Source organism: Zophobas morio, unplaced genomic scaffold (genome assembly GCF_036711695.1).
Source record: "Zophobas morio isolate AGI-343-1 ecotype UQ-CSIRO unplaced genomic scaffold, CSIRO_AGI_Zmor_V1 ptg000024l, whole genome shotgun sequence".
Taxonomy (NCBI): domain Eukaryota; kingdom Metazoa; phylum Arthropoda; class Insecta; order Coleoptera; family Tenebrionidae; genus Zophobas; species Zophobas morio.
Genome location: NW_026972129.1, coordinates 19,386,516 through 19,409,980, shown reverse-complemented (window position 1 = coordinate 19,409,980; position 23,465 = coordinate 19,386,516). Strand labels below are relative to the sequence as shown.

Sequence of the window (23,465 nt, the reverse complement as noted above, 5' to 3'; positions counted from 1 at the left end):
TTTATCTAAGAAACTGAACTACGCTCCAGAGGCGAGAAAAATTTTTTCTAATGATTTTCGACCATTGTATTTCCCAAATGTAAGATAAGGGAGTATTATAATAGTGTCCATCCGGCAAACAGCTACTTCCATATGTTCTCAACGTTTCATGGCCCCTAAAGTACGAAAAAATATATCTCCCATTTTCCTCTGTCTGTCGTCTGCCGTCCATGTTGATTTTTATTACACAACTAATAATCTCCGAAACTACATGACCGATTGTTGCCAAATTTTAGATGTGTGTTAAGAATATCGTATTGATGATAGATTTGTTTAGCCAAATCGCCACCAATAATAATTAGATGACGTAACCTTAAAACTTTTCATAGTAAATGTTTTTCAAATTAAAAAAAAAAATAAGATATTTCTGTACTTGTGAATGTGAATCCGGCTTAATATTTTTACCCTAGGCTTCCAGATTTTCGAACAAACTCCAGTTTGTATAAGTGGCTTTTTGGTTCGGCTGGAGAAGACCAGGTTATTAGTAATCATTATGACCGGTATTAAATTTTTTTTAAACGTCCTATAAAATAAATAAATTTCGGAAAATCTTACAATTTTTCAAAAAAAATAGAAGTAGTTTTCACTTATCTACGTAGATTGTCTAGAAAATATCCACAGTTTTTATTTGGTATTAAATGGATTTAAAATATTAGTTTTTATAAAAATTGTTCAAAATTTATATATCTATACATATATATAATTTTATATTTAAAATTAACGAATGTCAGCTAATCAAAATAAACACAGTGTACAGCTGGAGTGCCACTTCATGAAAAATATTTTACAAATTAGGGAACCTCCACCAGCAATAATTCCTTCTACTGATAATTACAGATTTTCATTTAACCTCCACGTATTTTTGACTTCTTGTCATTTTTGTTAATTCATCTGAATTTTACAATATCTCGCAGGGCTAACCTCGGTTTCTTCAGGATCGAAACCAAAACATGATTGTGAAAATGATAAAAAATAAGTAGCAATAGCTAGTCTTTAATAGCGCTTGAATTCTCTTTGCAGTCTCTTTAAAATCTCCAAATCAAAACCAAAACGATGTTCTTTGGCTAAATAGTGGTTATTCGGTGTTGTTTAATCTCCATTATGTAAAATAATAAAATTTCTTAGAACCTTGACATCTTTATCTGGTATATTGTAGCATTTTCTTCCAAAATAAAAGCTTTGTACTTATGTTTGGTGTTTAGTTCTTTTCACAGCATTATTAGGTAACGGTATGACTTTCTTGTTTTTTTGTCCTCAGTTTTTTCTCCAACCTCTCTGGTATATAAAGATAAGAAAATTTCATCAACAGTATTCTATATTTACTTTAGAATTTGTTTCATTCTATTCTCCTGCTATGATCCTTTCCATTAGAGTTTATCTACACCGTCATTTCTTGGTGGCTATTGTATTTTTCATCATATTTTGTAAATTTTAATGGCCTGTCTAGTAAACTTACAGCTCTTTTAAGGCCTTGTGGATGGTTTAATATATTCCAGACCACCGTCTTAATGATACCGTCTTCCTACCTTGCTAAATGAAATGTTTTGAAGGTAATTATTATATTCGCACTCTGATTCCTATAGAGCGCTGAGATATTATCGTCTGCACAATTTTTATGAATGCGAGAGTTCATTAATTATTTCTAATATAAAAATTGTATATAAAAATTATAATTCATCACATTAAACGGAGTTATAAAAATTTCCAATTAAATAAATTTTTCAAAACGTCGGTTTCCATTATCCGTATTGTATCTTACCCAAAAATTCATTGACAATTTACGCTTTATTAGTAAATTATTACATTGCGTTTTATGATAATACAAAAAATGTTGGGAGGTTTTATAGCTGCTCGTGTTTATATTTATTGAGAGTAAACGCCGACCTATTTACTCTTAAATAGAGCCTAGTTGTTTGATTTGTCATCAAAAATGGGATTAAATTCAGTTAAGCTCAATCTGAAATGTAAAATTCGATTAGAGTGATTTATATAAAATTTATTGACAAATGAAATATCTATTTGATATAATTTAAAATTTTATGCAGTGGTCAGGAGTGTTATTTTAGCCGCCATTGTAGCTCGCGCCAAAAAAATATATATTGGATACTCTTTAAAACAATGAATCTACAATTAATTAATTACCAACTTTTCCAGCAGATCAATATAAATAGAAATTTTTTGTTTTAGATAATTTTTGTAAAATACACATCAAACTGCCTAATCAATTACATATACTCTCACTCATTTGGACAGCAATACGCTTTGACATTTAGTACCAATTAAATAGCATTTGCTAAATTTAAAGCTCTTAACAAACTAATATAGAACCAGTTAAGTTACATTATGTCACCAACCGTTTATAATAATGGTGACACGATGATCACTGAGAGTTCAGTGTTCTTATTTGAGAGTACTCATTTATGTCTATAGTAATAACTAGTATAAGTAAGTGAAAGAATTGTTAACAAATACCAAAAAAGAAAACTCAAATATTACATTCACTTTTTTGTTCATACTGTTAAATGTATAAAAATTAACATGTTCTACTTTGATTTTTAACAATTTTAGAGCTTTTTATAATTATTCGATTCCTTGTTTGTGATTTACAATTATTTTACAGAATTAGTAAAGGCACTAGGTCGACCTAAATTGCACTGATCGAAAATTTATTTGAATTTGACAAGGTATTAATTTTGCTTGCTGTTGAAAATTTGGTGGATGCGCCGGGTTAAATTATAAACTTTGTGTTTTAGGGCAGGTACGAAAATAAACATTAGTTACACTAGAATTTCTAATATGAAATGAACATCTAAACACAATATGGGGGTAAATTTTAATTTTTAAGCTTTTTTGAAATTTCTGTTATCCATCGCCGCTCATCAAGTGTTAATTATGTATTTTCAATAGCCATTGTTTTACTAAATATTTAATACTGTGAAAACAGCGAGTTGCAAACTGTGTAGAATTAAGGGCTTCTCTTGTTTATGTAACGTAGGCGTGAGTTAATGTAACTTTGAGAAATATTTTTCAAGGAAAATTTGTAACAAACATCTGCATGAAAAATTTCAATTATAAGTTTTTTAACTGAGAGAAGCTTTTTAAATAAATTTATATTTAAATAATGGGCGTTCCGAAGCCTCGAAAGACTTTCCGCCTAATTAACGTATAAAATGGAATCTAATGAAAAGCCTTTACGGAAACATTTGAAGGAAAACGTATAATTAGAAATATATAAATAATTGTGTTAAGCTGAAATTGAATTAGATAAATTAAATTTTTAAAACGCCAATGAAAATTTGTCTAATCATCCCCACCTATACTTATAGTTTATGAATCCGCCTTGATTTTTACCTTAGGCCGAAAAAATCCAAATGTTATAGGAGCGTTGTATATTAATATAAGTGCTAATAACACACAATGAATATTAAAAAACGTGCATTTAAACCAATCAAAATTCTCTAGCTCTAGCAGGAAATATTCTTTAAACTTAAGTGGTGTTACTTAACCGTACTAACGCTTTTGTTCTTGTCACATAACGTATGATATAATGCTGTAAATCATATGATACTATGTAACAATGGTGCAAATTAAACCACGACACATATTGTAAAGCCTACAACTAGTTGAAATTTAATAATTCATAAATCAGACGCCTAATGATCATGTAATATGCTATTTGTCGAGTAAAAAACCGTAATATTCTTTTCCCTCGTTCCCAAAAATACGTTTGCATAGTTAACAATGAGTTTATCACCGATCTTGGTAATTAATAAAAATTCCCTAAAGTCTATAATTAATTATACAGCGAAATAATCAGTCAGTGTTGCTCAATTCCCCAGACGTACACCACACAACCGTTCCGCATAGAACTGCCCACACGAAACACGATTTCACGTGATAAATTTACCCTTAACCCAAAACATTCTTTGATGATGTATGACGTGACACTTTCGACTTTCAACAGCGTTAAATAAAAATAACTAATTCCTTTAATAACGAAAATGGAAATAATCCCAACTAAATTAATGACGAGTCTTTCCACCCCTGTCTGCACTAACAATGAAATCATGAGTTCGCATTGTGAATAAACTTATTGGGGACACTTGCTTGGCGCGAATAATGGGGCTATGAATTTAGTACTTAGTAAACCGTGAAGTCTCAATTAGTCGCCCAATTAGTTGTTTGTCCGACGTCGATTCTGTCAACTTTGAAATGCCCTGACGTCCGTCGTCTGAATCGATGATATACGGAGTGTCTCAGATCTTGTCTAACAAGCATTATCTTGATTATTAGTGAAGATACTTGGACACTTTCCAAACTTTACAAAAAAAAAATAACATAAAACATTGAAAGCCACAGCACTCAGATAACTAGGTTTACCGTTTTCTTCGTATACTGTTAAGAATGACGCTTTATAACCCGTCAACTTATCCCCTAATAAGCGATCTATTGCTTGTCAAATGAACGGGTGACACTCGGTATATCGCCCAAAAATTCAGACAATGGAAAACAATTGGTGCGCATTGTTTTGGTGTATTGATTGGTTTGTGTTTGAGAGAAGAGGAATTAAACGTTCTCATTGTATTTTCTCCTCATTGGGGGTTATTTCACGGATGAAATATTGCTTGCTTTAATTAGTAATTGAAGGTTGTCTGCTGCAAAACGAACAATCTTAATACCAGGTGAACCTGACTAATTTCATTTATAATGTAAAACGGGAAGTCGGCAATTTAAATAATTTATATACGTAAGGAGTTCGCCACGTCATAGGCGGTTCGGCTTCGAATTTTCAATTTTGTAAACGCGAGAAAAAACTTATTTAATTCCAAATTCTTTATTTTAAAGGAGAGGGTTTCATTTCAACTTGACGCTATTGATCTCGAATAATGTAAATTTGCGGAAAGGCGGATTCCCGTTCAAGAACTGGAAAAACGAAATTAAAAATAAGTAATAAATGGATGCTTTCAATATTTTCAGCTGGAAGTAAGTAAATCACGTTAGGGCCGAAATATTATGCTACGGAATAACAATGGGTGTCAAACTGCATAACGAATATAAATATATCGAAATTACGGTGTTCCCCTTCATGATTAAAATTAATTTGCTTGACGCCTATTACGTTTGTGAAAACACATATTTTAAACGCGCTATTAAATTTAAAATGGAAATTTATGAAAAAGTGTCTGCGTTTTAAATTAGAGGAGCCAATAAATTGCTCCAAATATATGTAGGTATATTTAATGGCTTTATAATTATGTGACATAGAATTAAAAAAGAGTAAAAATAAATAATACTCCTAATAAATAAATCTCTCCGAACAACACCTACTTCGCATAATTTTTAGATGACGTCATCACACTTTTGACGGAAAGGACAGACAGTTGTGAATATATGAAAAAAACTTGAATGAAACGTAAAAAAGTTGTATTTTCTTTTCTTTTCTTTTAACTAAAATGCTATAATTCTCTTTTCCGCCTATACAGCGAAACTTTGAAACCGCTTTTTTGTAATATGCATTTGAACCCCTATTACGCGATAATTCATTACGTGTATCCAACCGCATTTGCTGTGTGTCCATGCATAAATCATATTTTATTACCTGCAACTGCAAAACTAATTTAAATGAATCTGTATATTTTACCCATATCTGATATTATATTCTCGACTGCGACTTACTTCGACCACATTCGATTTATCCTGGAGCGATATATTTTAAAAGATAAACCGAATGGCTTAACCTAACCTTTTCAAACTGCTTTTTAGTAATCGTTCCATCAATTGGAAACAATTACACATAGCGAACGCAAACATAAATTGTACTTTAAACTCACTTAACCCTTTAATAAAACGTTGCAGGATTTATAAATTGTCATTCCCGGAAGAAAATACGATTTGAAATTGTGCAGTTATTCACAAACGTATGGGGTGCGTCAACGCGCTCCCCTCACTAATTACTTTCAAATTTTGTTTATGTCATTCGAGTGAATTCCCCTTATAACACTTCGCACCATTGTGGCGAAGAAATCTATCTAATATTGTTGTACGCATTTCCCTTGGCTTCAGCATCGGCGTTTATTGCGTAGGTTCGCTATTTCCATTTTAGCGAGTTTTACCTGTTAACTTTCAAATAAGAAATTTTCGTGGGGGTTCGACCTAAACATAATGGTAAATTTTAGACTGGGGTTCCTATATGAAGGGAAATTCATTTGAAAGAGGAATGTTTCTTGGATCAACTAAACTGTTTACATAAATCAAATTTAACTGTGCTCCTTGGAAGTACGATATTTTCGGAGCAAACTCGTATACAAGATGTCGAAACACCACAATAAAATTAAATCTCTGTTGGAACAGAATGCTTCAATCAGGTAAATATCGAGTGTTTATATTTTTATGACATAGTTTCGTAATTGTCGGATAAAATGTAGAATAATCCGAAATGTAAAAGAGTGACGTTTTGACGTTAATGTTTAGAATTTTGCTGTGCGGAAAGCTGTTAATGTATTTACGAACAAAATGGGGGCAATAAGATAATTTTGAGGAATGTTTAATTTCATGTTTTCTCGACGTTTCAAAGCTTACGGAATACGAAAATGTTGAGCTCCCATTTTCACCTGTCTGTCGGTCTGTCGGCTTGTTGTTGCTGGTAGACGCTGGAAATTTTATTAAGCAGGTATCTTTCCGATCTACTAAACTGTTACTACGAGAGTTTAAACATATCTTAAGAATATGGTATGTGGTAAAACGTTAACTAAAATTTGTTGTACATCTTTAAAAAAATTAGAAAACATACTTCAAAAATTCTGTTGCCTATTACCTTCTTGAAATTTATTTGTAGCATGTTTTAAATATGCATGTATCTACTTTTAACTTCTCTTACGGGTTATCACAAAAAATAACTTCTAAGAATAAATTGTACAGTTTGTTTCTGAATCTGCATAACGAATTTTTTTAAACTGAATGAATCATTGATGGGACGTTTACACAACATCCATTAAAATGTATTTATTCATCCCCAGTGGGATGTTGATGAAGTCATCCCAAAAATACATTAAATAAGCGTTACCCAGTTAAAAATATACTTCGGAATGCAGTGTTGTTGGTATTTTGGTGATATATTTTAATTCTTTAAAGTATTTGTGTATTTAAACCAAAAAACTGGGACCAGACTTATTTGTTATTACTAGTTTTTTGGATTGCGATGATTTTCGGAAAAAACTTTTATTTAGCTACAACAACTGCTGAAAATAACTAAATCTTCATTGAGTAGCAAACTGTTTCAAAATTACCAAGGTTGTTTCTTGTTGCATTGCATCTTTATCCGATTTCCCAAGTTTTCTGAATTTTCCAAAGGAGTAGTGACACTAATATTTCCAAGTGGCCCCATAAATAAAAATCCGAGGCATTTAAATTTTGGGGCTCGAGTAGTTTCACTTTATGTTTATCGCCCCGTGTTTACCGAATAAAACGTTTTTCAGAAAACCATTCGAGGACAAAAGCGTAAATTAAACTAAGGAATAGCCCCTTGACTTTTTTGTGTATGTTTGGTAAGCACCCTGTACGTTATTGTAAAATTAAAAACAACCAACACTCCAACTTCTTTCAAAATACAACTGGCAACGTTGCCAATCTTAGTTATAGTGATTGATTCTAGGGTCAACTCAACTCAAACAAAGGGATTGAGTCAAGGTCCGGATGGAATTGCGCTACTTCACACAACTGCAACTTCGTGGGGCAAGAATAAGTGCGTCGCTAGGGGCTGTCTTTTCGTCACAGGTGGAGAAGAATTGCGGCTCTCTGCGTGATCCGCTCGTCGTAGAAGGAATTGTTCACTCGGTGTGTTCGCGGCAGTGACAGCAAGTGCAATTCGTAAGGGCGTGACGCGGTATAACTGCAGCAGTGGCCATAAGTGCAATTCGTAAAGCCAAGCCAAGCGTAACATTCCGATCTATTGCTACCAGCACAGCCCTTTTATGGTAGTCATCCCTTCTTCCCTGGACCATTGTAAGGATGACAACCAATGAGACCGCGTTATGGTGGTCCGTTGGAATCGTCCTATCTTCGTACGGCAACGCCCTCGAGGGCGCACTAGGGGAGCGCCCCGGTATTAAGCGTATTTGCGGTATAGGGTGAGATAATTTGAGATTATGTTTAATTTCATTTTCACTGATAGTTTTTTTCCATTGTCAAACTGACAACCCATGACAAGAGACTCTCAAACTTTGGAATACAATGGTAAAATAACTGAACTATATATATGATGTATTTCCCGTACCAAACATGAAGTAGTGAATTGAAATATTGTCAAATATCTAAAAACTTTCCTTAACAACGTGTCATATAATACTCCATTTTTGAATCACTATGTATAATCAGTGTTTTTTATACTGAGTTCACCACATGGTGGATTATTGATTTTGGGAATAAATTATGGACCCAAAAATCGTATTTTATCGGTAATATTCAAACAAATATTACGATATTTTAACAAAAAATAGCTCTACCGTTGAATTTCTCTTGCTCCAAACAAATTCAGTTTTCTAGACGAACTATAAAATTTTCTCCTACCAGGTTTATATTTGTTATGGTAACCCATATAAATTAAAAGTTAATTTAGGGGTGAGTTATTTAAATACATCAAGTAAGAGAGCAGTCTTTTGTGAAGACATTATAAACTAACTATACAGTAGGAAAAAAATATCAATTTAAATCAGTATAATGAAATTAATAACAATAAGAGGGACAGTATTGCGGATAATTAGATAAGCGATTTTTTTCTTAATCAATGAAGTAAATAAACTGCTTCATTCACATCAGAACGTAAGAAAAAAAAGTGCCTTATAAGGGGATCGAACCCTCGACCTTGACGTTCTTTTCATGAAGATCTAACCAACTGAGCTAACGGGCCGTTGCTCAGCGTTCTGTTATATTATAGAAACTCAATGAGCAGAGTTATAATTTCGTAATAACAAAAGTTTTGATTAATCATTTACAAGACAGACAGACGACAGATAGACAGACGACAGACAGACAGACGACAGACAGACAGACAGACGACAGACAGACAGTTGACAGACAAGACAACAGACAGACGACAGACAGACAGAAGACAGACAGACGACAGACAGACAGAAGACAGACAGACGACAGACAGATGGAAACGGGAGACCTATTTTTCAGACTCCAGAGGTCATGAAACATCGAGAAAACATGAAAGTAGCCTTCGCCAGATGGACCCTATTACAACACGTCCTTGGTTTACACTCGGAAAGTAAAAGGGACATTTTAACTGCGCATTCCGATTTTTCACATAATAATATTAATAAAAAAAAATCATGTTCCGTCCGTTTTACACCATCTTTTTCAGATTGGGAATTTATTATATCCACACTAAGCATGAAGCAAATAGTGTCTATGACAAATTGTAAAATTTCTTATAGAGTTTTGATTTTTTTCCATAAACGTACACACTTTTCAAGTACGATTTATTTATTAAAATTTTGGTATAACGTTACCATATTTTTGGTGAGAATGATTAGACAAAATCGGTTAACCAATTAGCCTAAATACGATAGTACTAAAGTACATCTAAAATTTCACTACACCCTTTCAGTTAGTTTGGAAGATTGCTTGCTTCATAAAATCGTTAATAGACAAATGACAAACAGACGACGAAAACGGAAAATCTATTCTTTCACATTCTGGTAGCTATGAAATGTCTACGAACTAAGAATTGAGTTATTTGTTAAATGAATTTTATTACAATATTACCCCAGCTTACGATATAAAGTATGTAAAATTTTGTGAGTCACACATACATATAACATATAATTTGTACAGTCTCACGGGACATTTTGACTACATGCTATATGGGGTTTTTATAAATAATTCTAAGGACAGTTCCCACTAATTTGTCATTAATGTCATTTGTAACCTGTCATTTTTTTATTGTTGGAACGTTTTTCAAGTATAAGTTACAGTAATATTGCAATGAATTAGTTTAATTTTTTATTAATATATGAAAAATTTAGACAACCAGTTATACAGGTGCGTGTGACATTTGTCTAGAGTCTTTGGCTATTTAGTAAAATCCTATAAAGTGATAGGCGGCACGCTTCCATGGCCTACTTCAACCCTACAATCATTTATACAAACCCTGTATTACGTTTTATATAAAGAAATATTAATAACTGTTAACACCCTTAACATTATTTTGTTAAGAAAGAATGAAATAACCGAATTCTCCTGGGCGTATTACATGAATTATTTAGGTTCTATATTTTTCTATTAACGCTATACAGACACCGACAAAACAAAGAATTTTTTCTTTTTCGAAAAATAACAAACTCTATGAAAGCACAGGTCTCAGAAAATATTTACACGATTGTGGAACTACACAGAAGCAGGCAAATATAAATAAAGCTTGCCAGATGACGGAAAAATCAATACACCTGTCTGCTATGGCCAGGGAAATTACAGCAATTTAGGCAGAATATTTCAAGTCAAGTAGATATATATTTCCTTCGAAAACTAAATTAATTAAATAATTGTAATACCTCCCGCATAAAGAAAAATAACACAACAGAAATTTAATTAACATCATGTCATTTACAACTAGCACAAAATATGCACCGTCACGTTGGCCGAATGTACCGCGATGCAAATCTCAATTTGCTGAAAACAATAGCAACGACTAGATGCACTTTGTCAGCAATGAAAGAAACAAGTCAATTCATCGAGCGCAAATTTGATTCGCTGGTTGCGAAGATAACAGAAACCATCGAGTGTAAGACATAATGGAATTTAAATTACCGGGAATTATCACACATTTTTGTAAGCACGGTTGTGCTGGTGGAGGGGAAAACGTGCTTCTTACAGAAGCTAGTGCTGTTTTCAGTGGCGTAATGTAGGGTATTAGAATTTTTTCCGGTAGTTTCCATTGTGATTACCTATAACAATTTGCTGTTATGACAGCAGCAGCCTGTATTATTAAGACGTTATCGGCTTGCGAGCAGACGTGTGCCGGTGGAGAACATTTTGATGTGCATGATAACACGAATGTACCTACCTACATCTGCGAGCTCGAGCTCCCAACCCACGCTTTGCGGATGTGATCGAGGATATGATCATTTTATTATAAATTGTTCCATTGCATTTGCATTTTATATCTGCCTAGGAAGCGAGTTTTGCATCGACGACACTTTTTGATAGGCCGTTTAAAAAAAGGGGCCCTGAAATAATGGATGTACACCGGGAGGGCACCTATTAAATTAACTGCATGATACATTATTATGATTGTTTGGATTTTCGGAACCTAATTACTAGGGCGGAAGCAGCGTGCATTCGAACGTTGTACGTATTTTTTGAAAACATCCACTATGTTTGTATTATTACAACATTATTTATTAAACGATTTCTGCTGTTCCATTACCGTGAGAGATTTGTTGGGAAAATTTTGTTCTGGGTTATAGTTAGTTGAAAATTGTGTTTGTATTATTTCTATAAACAGGATTTTGATATTGGACGGCATTTGTTTGTTTATTGAAAAGTGGCAAGGGGTTGACACAGGGATGTTCAAATAATGTTATAATAATAATATTTATTAAATAAAGAAGACCAAATAATTGAATATTAAAATTAATTAACGTAATTAAATAACAATATTGAATCTATCCGGTAAATACTAAAAGGCAGTGGTGTATAATATGATACTGTCATCAATGCAGGGTGATTCACGAGTAATAATGAGCTTAATCAAACCGAGGATGTAATCCAAAATACATCTTCAGGGGTCATATAGATTAATTTTTTAATTTATCAAAAATGCTCGCCATTCAAGTTTTGACGTTTACCATCTTTTGAACGCCGTTGTTTGTCGGAAACTAAAATGTATTAAAACGATGAAAAAACTGATATGATTCAGAAAAACCACTTCCTTGACTGCTCGGTAGTATAGGGACGGTAAATAAAAGGGCGGTTTTCGAATTTGTGAACAAGAATTCTCATGTGAGCCAAGAAAACTCATTTGTGCACCAAATACTGAAAGGAAACAAATTTCACCCCTATCACAATCCACTCGTCCACGAATCAAAATTTACGGAACGAAGAATCAAAATTTAAAACAAATATGGGAGTGAAACAGGGGTGTGTGCTGAGTGCCCTCCGAAACTCTATGGTATTTGACGAAACAATAATAGAACAAATGCAAAGTTACAAACATTTGGATACAATAAAGAAAGCAACGGAAAAATAGACCAAGAAATGAAAAAAAACAGGAACAATGTTTAACAAGATGAGAACAACATTTTTAGAAAACAGAAAACACCGAAATAAGTAAGAATACAAATATGTACTAGAAAAAGTGGTAAAAGACAACTGCAAAAACGAAAGCCATCTTGATGCTCCTGACATGAGATTTTTAAAAAAAGAGGAAACAAAACCATTAGCGGTAATATAAGAAGTGAGACATACTGACGGAAATTATAAATTAAACCGATAAATGTTAAGATAGAAAGACAGCTAAGACCGTATGACAAATGACCGTTTAAGTAAAAAAGTGTATGAGTCGTATGTACCAAGAAAGAACAAGAAAGGAAGACCAAGATAAAAATGAAAAGATTGTGTTAAAGGAGCTAGGGAAACAGGAGTATAGTATCGGAATTAAGGCATGAAATTAAAAAGAAATGTGAAATCGATTTTATTGATTTAGTACTAGTCAGAACAATAATGTCCAAGGGATGTGAATTCCGTAAGAGTTAAAAGGGGGTAGAAATAGCACCGTATCACTTCCTCGTCGAGTTTAGAATGAGAATAGAAATGGAGAAATACATACTAAAGAAGATATTATCAACAGAAGAAATTATAAACTACAACACAAAACAACGCGATAAAATGCCAGGAGGAGTATGACCAGAGGTTCGTAGGAAAAATTGGCAGAAGATATAGAAACATTATGGGACAGCTTTAAAATTACGACAACTTAAGCAGCTTCAAAAGTATGTGCAAATAAAAAGAAACTAACCCTATGGTGGAACGAAAAAATCAAAAAGTTGGTGAAACAAGAAAAGGCGAGACTAAGCGAAAACGTTGAAAGAGTTTGGGACTACGATGCAACTTCAAGCACAGGCAAACTCCAAAATATTGCATATGACCCTCAAGAACTTGTGAAGAGATTAAAATAAAAAGGGAACATACAAGTTTATCAAGAATAAAGGCGGAAAACTTTAGTGAAAAATGGTAAGTCGACAGGAGAGGATGGAATTAACCCGGAGATGCTTTTAAGTATATAGGACAAGAAGGAAACAGGCGTTTTTACGAAAAATAGAGAAATGCAAATATAAAAAATATGCCAAATGACTGGAGACTTGTGACGATAGTACTAATATTTTTTTCGTCGATATCTGAAATGGGAATGTGGCGTACGTCAGCGCCGAGCCCTAGATTGACTAGTGCTGTTCAGACACGCTTGGCCGGTCTTGGCGATAAGGTCGCTGTTACGTCACAGTTGCGGCGCCTTCTACGGGTTGGTTTGCTCGGGCGCCAGCTCCCTGTCCGAAGAGAAAGCATCTCGAAGTACTCTAATCCAGAGGAACGGTTGTCCAGAGCGTCTCGTGGGCGACTGCACCAGAAATAAATAATACTCCGGTTAGTAGGGAACTTATGAGAAAAAACAGATACAGCCAAAAGAAAACAAGCACTGTCTCTGGCCTCCCTGGCGTAAATTCGGAAGATTTACGGGCGCTAAAATTTCGTAACCCTTAGAGAACTACCAAATATGGTCTAAATCGCTAGTACGTCTAAGTCATAAATCAAACATGAGATGGCATTAATGAGGCAGTCCACACCGATAAATTGTCACCTGAGACATAATAAATGGTCTAAACTCAGTCAGGACCTGAGCTGCTACTGGTCGTGCAGCTGCTGTGAATCGCCAAAAAGGAAAAGCGGTATATACTATTTAATTACAGACGCATTTCCCTACTAAGCATAGCAAGTAAGGTCTGTGAGAGAATTCTTGAGAAATAATAAGATACCAATTGGCAGAGAATATTCAAGAGAATCAATCTGGATTTCATCCAGAAAAAGGTACCCAAGACTGGATGTTTAGTCTGCAGCAGATCGGAGAGGAAGTACTGCTAGGAAAGGATCTATGCGATCTATGGTATATGCAAAAAGCTTTTGATACATTACCGACAAAATGAATATGGAGCTGCCTAGCAAAATATGAAATTACAAAGAGCCCCAGATGACTATCCAAGATCTATGTCTATAGAAATATGACAAACGTTGTTAAGACAAGTGGCAGAAAGTTCTTGGGTAAACTAGTATGGTTCCTTACGGGATATTACCAGTTTTATAAACATCTACATATAATAGGGGTAGTAACAGACCCAAAACAACTGAGCACATTCCTCGTGAGTGTCGAAAATTAGCCTCCTAAAGAAAATCCACACTAGGGGACATCTGGCGTGGTATGGCAAAAATTAGGAAGTTCCCATTAGGTACGAGATCCAAAAAGTTGACTAGCTTAACAAATAGAGGAACAAAAAACATCATGATTAACAGGGGGAGGCACAATGAGCGCAAAGATGAGGCCTAAGTGTCGGCTGGCTATTCAGCCTTCGTAATTAGAATCTAGATCCAGAATGTAGGGGAAACGAGGAATGTGCTATTAATAACTGACTGAAAAATGTAGTTAGACTATTCAGAATATTGAAAATATCTTTCTGCAAAAAAGAAACACAAAAGCAAAGATAAGGAAAACAGTATAGGTACTAACACTAATCCATGGGAACGAGTCCTACACCATGGGAGATGAAAGTGCTAAGGTGTATAGAGAGAGTGTATGGGAGTAATAAGGTCAGAAAATGCTAAAACGGAAAATGTTAATAGTATATTACATACCGAGGCAGAAAGTATTTCATTCTTGTCGAGAGAACTATAGTTTACCGAGAGGCACAGCCTCGAGGTGAACTAGTTCTCGAGACAGGAATGATACTTTCGCCGAGGTTTGTATACTATTTTATTCACAATCATTTAATTAAACAACCAACACTATAATAATAAAAACCTACCTCCATTATAGTTATTATGGCTTATTTCGGTAAAATATTAACACATAGTAGGCGCTGCACGAATGACGTTTTATTAAAAGTTAACAAGTGACAGCAAATTGCCAAAATTTAATTTTATATTTTTTAAAGAAATACTTACAAAATGTCTGTTAGTGAGATGGAATGTACCCCGCCAGAATTGCGGGAATCCGCACAACAAATTACGTTGAATCTCCTACCAGAAAAAAGTAAAGCACGCTAGGAAAAAGCGTACAAAAATTTCCGTGAGTGGTGCTTGGAAAAGGGGGCCCAAAACTTTACATCAGAAAGCGTCTTACTCGCGTACTTTGGCGACGCAACTAAATCGAAAAAGCCATCCACCATGTGGGCCCTTTACTCGATGTTAAAAAGCACAATTAGTTCTAAAAACAACATCGACATTTCAAAATATGCTAAATTAATAGCATATTTAAAAAAATTGGTCTAAAGAGTTTAGACAGTACTTCCCTCGCTGTCGGAAACGTGACGACTGCATGCCTATTATGTTTTTTTTTCGCAGTGGATTTCAAAGAATTCGGTTTTGTAGTTCCTGAGTAAATCAATAAAATAAATTTACGCATTCATTAATTTTTTTGAGTCACCCTTGTTACGAGCCAAACTCACAGCTCGTTGCCGGCCTGCTAGTGGAGAAGGGGTGAGTTCCTGCGGGTGCAAAGGGTCGGGTCGCTAGAGGTTCGCAAAGAAGAGAGAGCACACTGTTTTGTGTAGCGACGTCGCCAGGGCGCCACCAGTTTTTATTAAGACACAATTACAACAACAAAAAACCGGAAAAATATTTAACTATTGTAATTGCAAGCTGTTACTTAAAATATTTGATTACAATAAAACCTAAGGTCACTAATTAAAAAGAAAACAAGTAAGAGTGAGAAATAACTAAATAATTAAGCAAAAGAAAATGAGTAAGATATTAATGATAATGATTTAATGCGACTAACTGTTTACGATAAATACGAGCAATACGAACGATAGTTTAATTACGAAAGGCGACGAACTAATTAACGATAAATACGAGCGATACGAACGATGTTTACGAAGCGAACAAATTAGTTGGAGTCGTAACGAATAACGATTTGATTAATTATTTCGAGGGCTATGAGATAAACGAAGTAGGCCACACGCTCGGTAGTCCTAACGAACGTACGAAGGTATCACGTAGAGCGGAGCGTCACAGTCTTACCGGTTGTTATTACTAGGTTATGTGCGAGTGCTAGTTACGCCGAACTTCGAAACGTTTTGCGATACAATAAAGAAAAAGGTAAGGCGACTAATACTTAAACTTAATGAGAATGGAAGTACCATGGGCACCTGCCTCCTTCGATATCCACGACGAGATGTCGAAACACAGCGGCGTCGCAGCGAATTCCCAGTCGATGTCGAGTCGAGGTTTTTGGGTGACGGCCGGTCCAACCGATGGTAACTCTCCAGCGGTTCTGGGAGGGCTCACAACTGCCCACGACAGTCGGAATTCATAGAATTCGTTCTCCCACTCAAAACTGGCTCCAATTCTCGATCACGGGAATAACAAGATCAGCGACAAAACAAAAAAAAGCTGCAAGGAGAGCAAAGTCTGAGAAGATGTTCGAACTCAGTCAACCCCAAGGGTTCCACATGTCACATGCACTTGGTAAGTAGTAAAATATTATCGTTAACATGAAAATAACCATAACCTCTGTTCGAAGGGATGCCAGGGAAAAGCTAATCAAAAGATTTACCTGCGGATCGACTGCAGCTTCTCCGATTTTAGCGGGATGGTCTAGTGCTCTTAATCAACAAAAAATCCGACGAAGTCGTAGTGCTCGAACGCACTATTTCTTTTACAGCTCACAAATGCGCTCCCAGCGATAGCACCTTTTAGGGGACCCAACAGATCCGACGAATGCGATTCCAAACGTAACACCAAATAAAAGGTTGCTAAAACGAACTGCAAAAGAGGAAAGCACTAACCCCCAACACCATTCAACACGGAGTACCAAAGCAAAATGGATTCCCTTCCACCTGCGATGACGTGGCAAGGTAACGAAGCGAGAGTTCACGGAAGTTTGGCCCTCTAGTGGCAAACTTACGAAACGTCGAATTCCGACGAAAATCCCTAATCGATGTAACTAATGAGTGGATGCGATGGTTATTAACAAAAGAAAAAAAAAACAAACAAGGCTATCAAGATTCCAGAAATGACGAAGACTCTAGGGGACGCTCCACGGCGTTTGTTCCCACCTAGGTAAGCAAATGAAATTCGCGAACAAAAATAACAAACAGAACGAAAATCGAATTTCAGAGTGAAGCTCTGGGATGGCGCGATCCATCCAGTTCCTTATAGCAAGAACCAAGCTGAAACGATCCAGAAGACCGATCTACAAACAGCGAGGCTGAAACACTCATCTGAGCCCCTCCAAGCTCAGAATCATCGCGACAGTCTTGCGACTGGGGGAGTCAAAAGCTCGGGACGAACCCTCCACCAAAGTTGTCCTTCATTGCCACCGTGCCCAACCCAACCACCCATTGCACGAAATGACGAAACAAAAAAAAAACGAGTAAACAAAATGTAATCCGATCCGAGAATGCCAATAAAAAAACCGAAATAGCTACTGCGAATTTTCAATACGTAACACCCTGTATATGCAAATCCAAAAAAAATCAATGGAGTGATAAATCACAAGTACAGACTCATCATATTTTGTACAGTTTAGATAGGATTTATTCGGCAAACTTTCGAGCTGACGTCATCAATTTTTTGGAGGGGATAAGCAAATGTATTTTGACTAAACATTTATTATGCTCTTTATAACCTTAAAACATCTGCAAGATTTCAAAGCATTCGGTTTTGCAGTTCATGATTAAATCAAAAAAATAAATTTACGCATTCATTAATTTTTTTGAGTCACCCTGTATATGCAAATCCAAAAAATATGAATGGAGTGATAAATTACAAGTACAGACTCATCATATTTTTACAGTTTAGATAGGATTTATTCGGCAAACTTTCGAGCTGACGTCATTAATTTTTTGGAGGGGATAAGCAAATATATTTTGACTAAACATTTATTATGCTCTTTATAACCTTAAAACATCTGCAAGATTTCAAAGCATTCGGTTTTGTAGTTCCTGATTAAATCAATAAAATATATTTACGCATTCATTAATTTTTTTGAGTCACCCTGTATATGCAAATCCAAAAAATATGAATGGAGTGATAGATCACAAGTACAGACTCATCATATTTTGTACATTTTAGATATGATTTATTCCACAAACTTTTGAGCTGACGTCATCAAGTTTTTGGAGGGGATAAGCAAATATTTTTTGACTAAAGATTTATGATGCTCTTTATAGCCTTAAAACATCTGCAACATTTCAAAGCATTCTGGTTAGCAGATTAAAAATTAAATTTCAAAATGTTATTTTATAATTTTGATTTTTTTTCCAAAAATCTGGACGTTTCGGGTGAAAAGTCGATTCAGAGTTGTAAACTACATGTGTAGGACTATGTTATTTTATACAATTGAAAGCCCATTTACTATGTACAATTTTGAAGTGACGTCATCGCATTAGTGGTGGGGATGATTAGACAAATTTTGGTTAGCGTTTTACCATCTACATGATATTCTTAATATAAGTACAAAATTTCACAACAATCGGTCGAGTACTTTCGGAGATTATCTGTCTAATAAAATCCGGGACAACAGACGGACAGACGGACAGACGGACGGACAGACGGACGGACAGACAGACGGAAATGGGAGACCTATTTCTTCGTCTTCTAGGGGTCATGAAAGATCGAGAAAACGTAAAAGTAGAGAGTCGGCCGACGGACTCGATTACAATACTTCCTTTGCTTACGCTCGGGAAGTAAAAACAAAATGTAGGGTATCATCCCAGAAAATCCAGTATATTTACAAAACAAGATGTTGAAAACTTTTTGAAAAACGCTCCGTTTCAGTTTCTGCCACAGAAGGTATGGTTCATAGGTAGGTATGTATTTTTTGACTTGTATTACAGTTTTAAATATTCTAGGTTGCTTTGGTTATCGGATCTCAGGAACATGCCGCATTGACGAGTTATTTAAAATGAAAACCGATGATGTAGATCTACAAGACCAAAGAGTAATTATTGTGATTCCAAACACAAAAACGTATCAACCGAGATCATTTATTGTAACAGATATCGAATGGATAAACATTTTAAAAAGTTACGTTAATCTACGCAGGAATGTTGAGGGTAATCGATTCTTCTTACAGTTAAGGAATGGCAAATTGACAAAACAGCCATATGGTCACAACTCAGTTTCTCAATTTCCAAAAAAAATCGCAAGTTATTTAAAACTAAACAACATAAATACATACACTGGCCATGCTTTCCGGCGAACAGCAACAACATTGTTTGCAAATAGTGGCGGAGACATCCTTCAATTAAAAAAACCGGGAGGATGGAAATCGACTACGGTCGCCGAAAGTTATGTAAATTCTTCCTTAGATGGGCAACTAAGAATCGCAAATATGCTGTCCAAAAAGGGTTCTACCCAAGACTCTGCAAGTGTTCAAGAGGTGCCAAATGATTCTGTCCCTGGCCCATCGTCCAGTTCTCAGCAGTTCTATTTTTCAAAAGAAGACATGCATCAAGGCATTTCTTTTAATATCGAAGGGCATGACAATGCTACGTTTAATTTTTATTTTAATAACAAGTCTTAAATTTTGCTATACTTACTTATTTTTCTGTTGGTTGTGTTACATATAAATAAATAGTTCACTTTGTAAAGGAAAAATGTGTTATCTTTACCAGTCGCGTATTTATTTACGGGCTAATTTCAAGCCGGCCGTTGCGTTAATCGTAGCCACAGAATCGTAGTTGTCAAGGCTGTCAAAGTCTATGCACCATAGCCACAGCTCATGGCATCGTGCGAGAAAATAATATGCCTATAGTGTCATCTTAATTAATGTTATTTGCGTTAACTTTCTAACGGTTCAGAGGTCAGAAAAGTTGTATGTTACAGAGTGATTGTGAATAAAAGTTATATAATTAGTGAATAACACCTCGACACCTAACGATAACCGCGGAAGCGGATAAGTGAGTATTTACTATCACCACTCGAAAAAGTTAAATTGGAAATACGAAAACATTTATAGTTTAAATAGTCATCATAGAAGGGTGTGAGATTCCCTTCATATGGCCTTTTTTTAACAGATGGGCCAGGAGGGCCACGTGTTAAAAATCCCTGGCCTTCCAGAAATCATGCCTTTAGGATTTTTTGTGGAACATAGTTAAACAAATAGTTTACCAAACTCCAGTTAATAGGGTGCAACATTTGCAAAATAAAATAGTGTTACGAAATAAACCAATTCGCCGTCCCAGTACGACGCCAATGACTTTCCTAATATGGACGGTGATGACTGATGAGCGTTGGTAGCTCAGCATCACGGACGGCGGCGGAAACGGAAATCGCGATCGGCGCTCCAGAAGAACCTGGATCACGAAATATCTAGAAAGGAGCGGTGGCTGTTTAAATAGGGACCACCGCCAGGAACGACCAGTGGAGTCCCGTCATTAAGAAAAGTACCGTCTAGTCAAATCGATTCCAGTCGAGTTGGAACTATTTTGTACATAGTCGCTGTATAGGTAGTCGTGTAGTTTTGTGTTACAGTTTTTATTTTTAAAAATACATATAAATTGCAACGTCGTTTTTTGTAAAAAAACAAATTTTAAAAAGCAATATTTACTGAACAAAGGCTGAAATGATATTATCAAGTTTTTGAAAGGGATAAATACGTGAATTCTGATTACCAGTTTACCATAACCCTACTAACCTTAAAGAAAAATTTTAGAACAATCGATTCAGTGGTTTCATTGTGAAATTTTGTTCTACAATTTTGAATTATTTTCCATGAGATTTTTGAAAAAACTAAACAACTTCATTCTTCGCGAAATTCGGTTCAGAACATAATTTTTAAATATTTTTTAGTCTACTAAAAATCGATTTACTGTACATATTAGGACAATAAAAGGATAGGATATTTTAAGTAAATATAACATTCTGAAATGTATGTGTGTATTATTACTTATATAACAATTACATACATAATTAGTAACATCTTTTACCGGTGCACTGACTTAGTGAAGAAACAATTTTATTTGTAAAAAAACACAAATTTTATCAAAATCAAGTGGTTTACATGTGATAATTTATATCCAAAGAACCTCAACAGAATAAAATGTCTAAAGTTCATCCGTAATTCAGTGTCGCTGTAAGCCTTGACATAAAAATTGTGTAGTACAAATTTTAGCTGAAATTTTACATAAAATTCACTCGTATATAATTACTACGTCAGCGCTGCCTGTAACACGCCACATTCTAACCACGTACAACACCGCAAAATTTTATAAACTATTTAAACCAACATGATTTAATAACTTTATGAATAATTCCAATTCAATTGCAATATGTCATAATTTGTCCCGTTCCAAGATTAACAGCTACAACAAATTATTATTTTAAATTCGCCAGCATGTTGCGGTTTTGTTGTATCTCTGAAATTCTCGCAGCACACCAACAAAAGAAATGTCCCAGTCCCCTAATATTTTGCGAATCTTACTCTGTTTGTTTAAGATTTCCACACATATTCTTTTGAAAGGACTAACACAGTCAAGAGTTCGCAGGCTTTGTGAAAGCCCACTTTTCAATTTAAACGCAAATGAAGACGAAGAAATGTTTGCATTTTGCCTCAGTGTTCACACACACGACGCTGACTTTGCATCAGTTATCTCATTTTCGCTTAAAATATTACTTGAATGTATCGTAAGTTTTCGAAAAGTTGCATCTTTCATTGGGCCGTAAGGATTGGATGTCAACAAACGCTTGCTAAATAAAATTTATTTGCTCGGTTTTCGTCACATGAGAGTGGAATTGCATAATCGATAATGGCGATGTTTCTCCCCACATTATCAATTTAAAGCATGGATTTCATGTAAAACTAGCACCATTTCCTAGAAGTTTTTGAATTATTGATTCGGTAGTACATCGTGTTTACGATTCAATTATGGTAAACACAAGGGCGAGGTGATGTTATCATTACCTGTTTCAGCGGAGTTTACTTTAAAAATGGCCGCCTCATGGCTAATTTCCACACAAGCAAAACACTACGAAAGAAAATAGTGCAGCATAAAAATTACAAGAACCTGTGCCGCTTCGTTTCAAATAAACTGACACTAATAACTAGCTATCAAATGATGGGAGCCAAAGTAGAGCATAAATATAACAAGGCGCTCGATAGCTCCATGCGATTATTGTAATTTGCTGTAAGAGTTTTCGATTCGAACCGCTATTTTTTGTGGACAAGCTTGCGGTAAAATTACCGTGTGTAACGTTAAAACTTACTTAACTAGGTAAGCATGTTGCACATGCAAACTCAGAACAGAAGCATTAGATAATGGTCCGAGTAGTAGCCACTTGCTCGTTGGGGTTAAATTTGTGCACGCTAGTCTCATAAAGTAAACCGGGCTTCGACACTTACGACCCGAATTTGTATAATTTAAAAGTAATTGAATGTTTAGACGCTTTGCAGGCAATCGTGTTAACCACTTGCTACAGGTCTTGTAGCTCGTGAGGAGTTAAATAATGTAGAAGGTCTCGATATATCGACCAAAAAAAAAGTGTTAAAGAAAAATTTACAGAACGTGTTTTCTCAGTTGGATGTTTGTAAGTGGTACAAACTACACTTTATATGAGGAGTAACTTTTTTATTCGGGTAATGTAACGTACGATCAAAAGAAATCGTGGCGCTGGAGTCACCTGTCTTGCTCGGCTCCTGGTGTGCGTAGCAGACGATGAAAAAGACAGTTTGACGTCGGGCGTTAACTAGAGGACTTAATAATATATTGCTTTAACGACTACTTCATTTATTAAAGATTTTTGCAGACAGTTACCGTTTCCGTTGAAAAAGGAAAAAATCTAAATAAAGCAGCTCCTAGTCTGCATTAATCTAAAAGTCCTTGTTGCTCGTATGAGAAATTGTTCCACCTCAGTCCACATAAAGTATTGTACATTTATGTATTTTTATGTTTCAATATAAACATGTAGAGTATATATATTATATATTTTGTATCTAGCAGATTTTTAGATTTTTTTTATTTCTTGTGTAATAAACGATTGCTAAATGCATACCTTAAGAAATTGAACACAACGAAACCAACACTTTTTATACTTTAGCACGCAATTGATGTGAAACATTTATTTTTGTTTGTGTGCTTTACGTCCGGTTTCAAATACTCATCCTTGATAAGGAGATATCAATGAAACATAAATTTTACAAGTGGAATTCACGTATT

The 23,465-nt window shown here is 35.0% G+C and overlaps 2 long non-coding RNA genes across 2 annotated transcripts in view; one reads left to right on the top strand and one right to left on the bottom strand.

Moving 5' to 3' along the window:
• The window catches only part of LOC135134987 (uncharacterized), a 485,030-nt gene that overhangs the window by 444,796 nt on the left and 16,769 nt on the right, over positions 1 to 23,465 (bottom strand). The window lies entirely within an intron of this gene.
• On the top strand, positions 16,629 to 17,515 carry LOC135135258 (uncharacterized). The gene is made up of 3 exons (XR_010281477.1): positions 16,629 to 16,773; positions 16,829 to 17,367; positions 17,425 to 17,515. It is a non-coding gene; the product is annotated as an uncharacterized LOC135135258 (long non-coding RNA).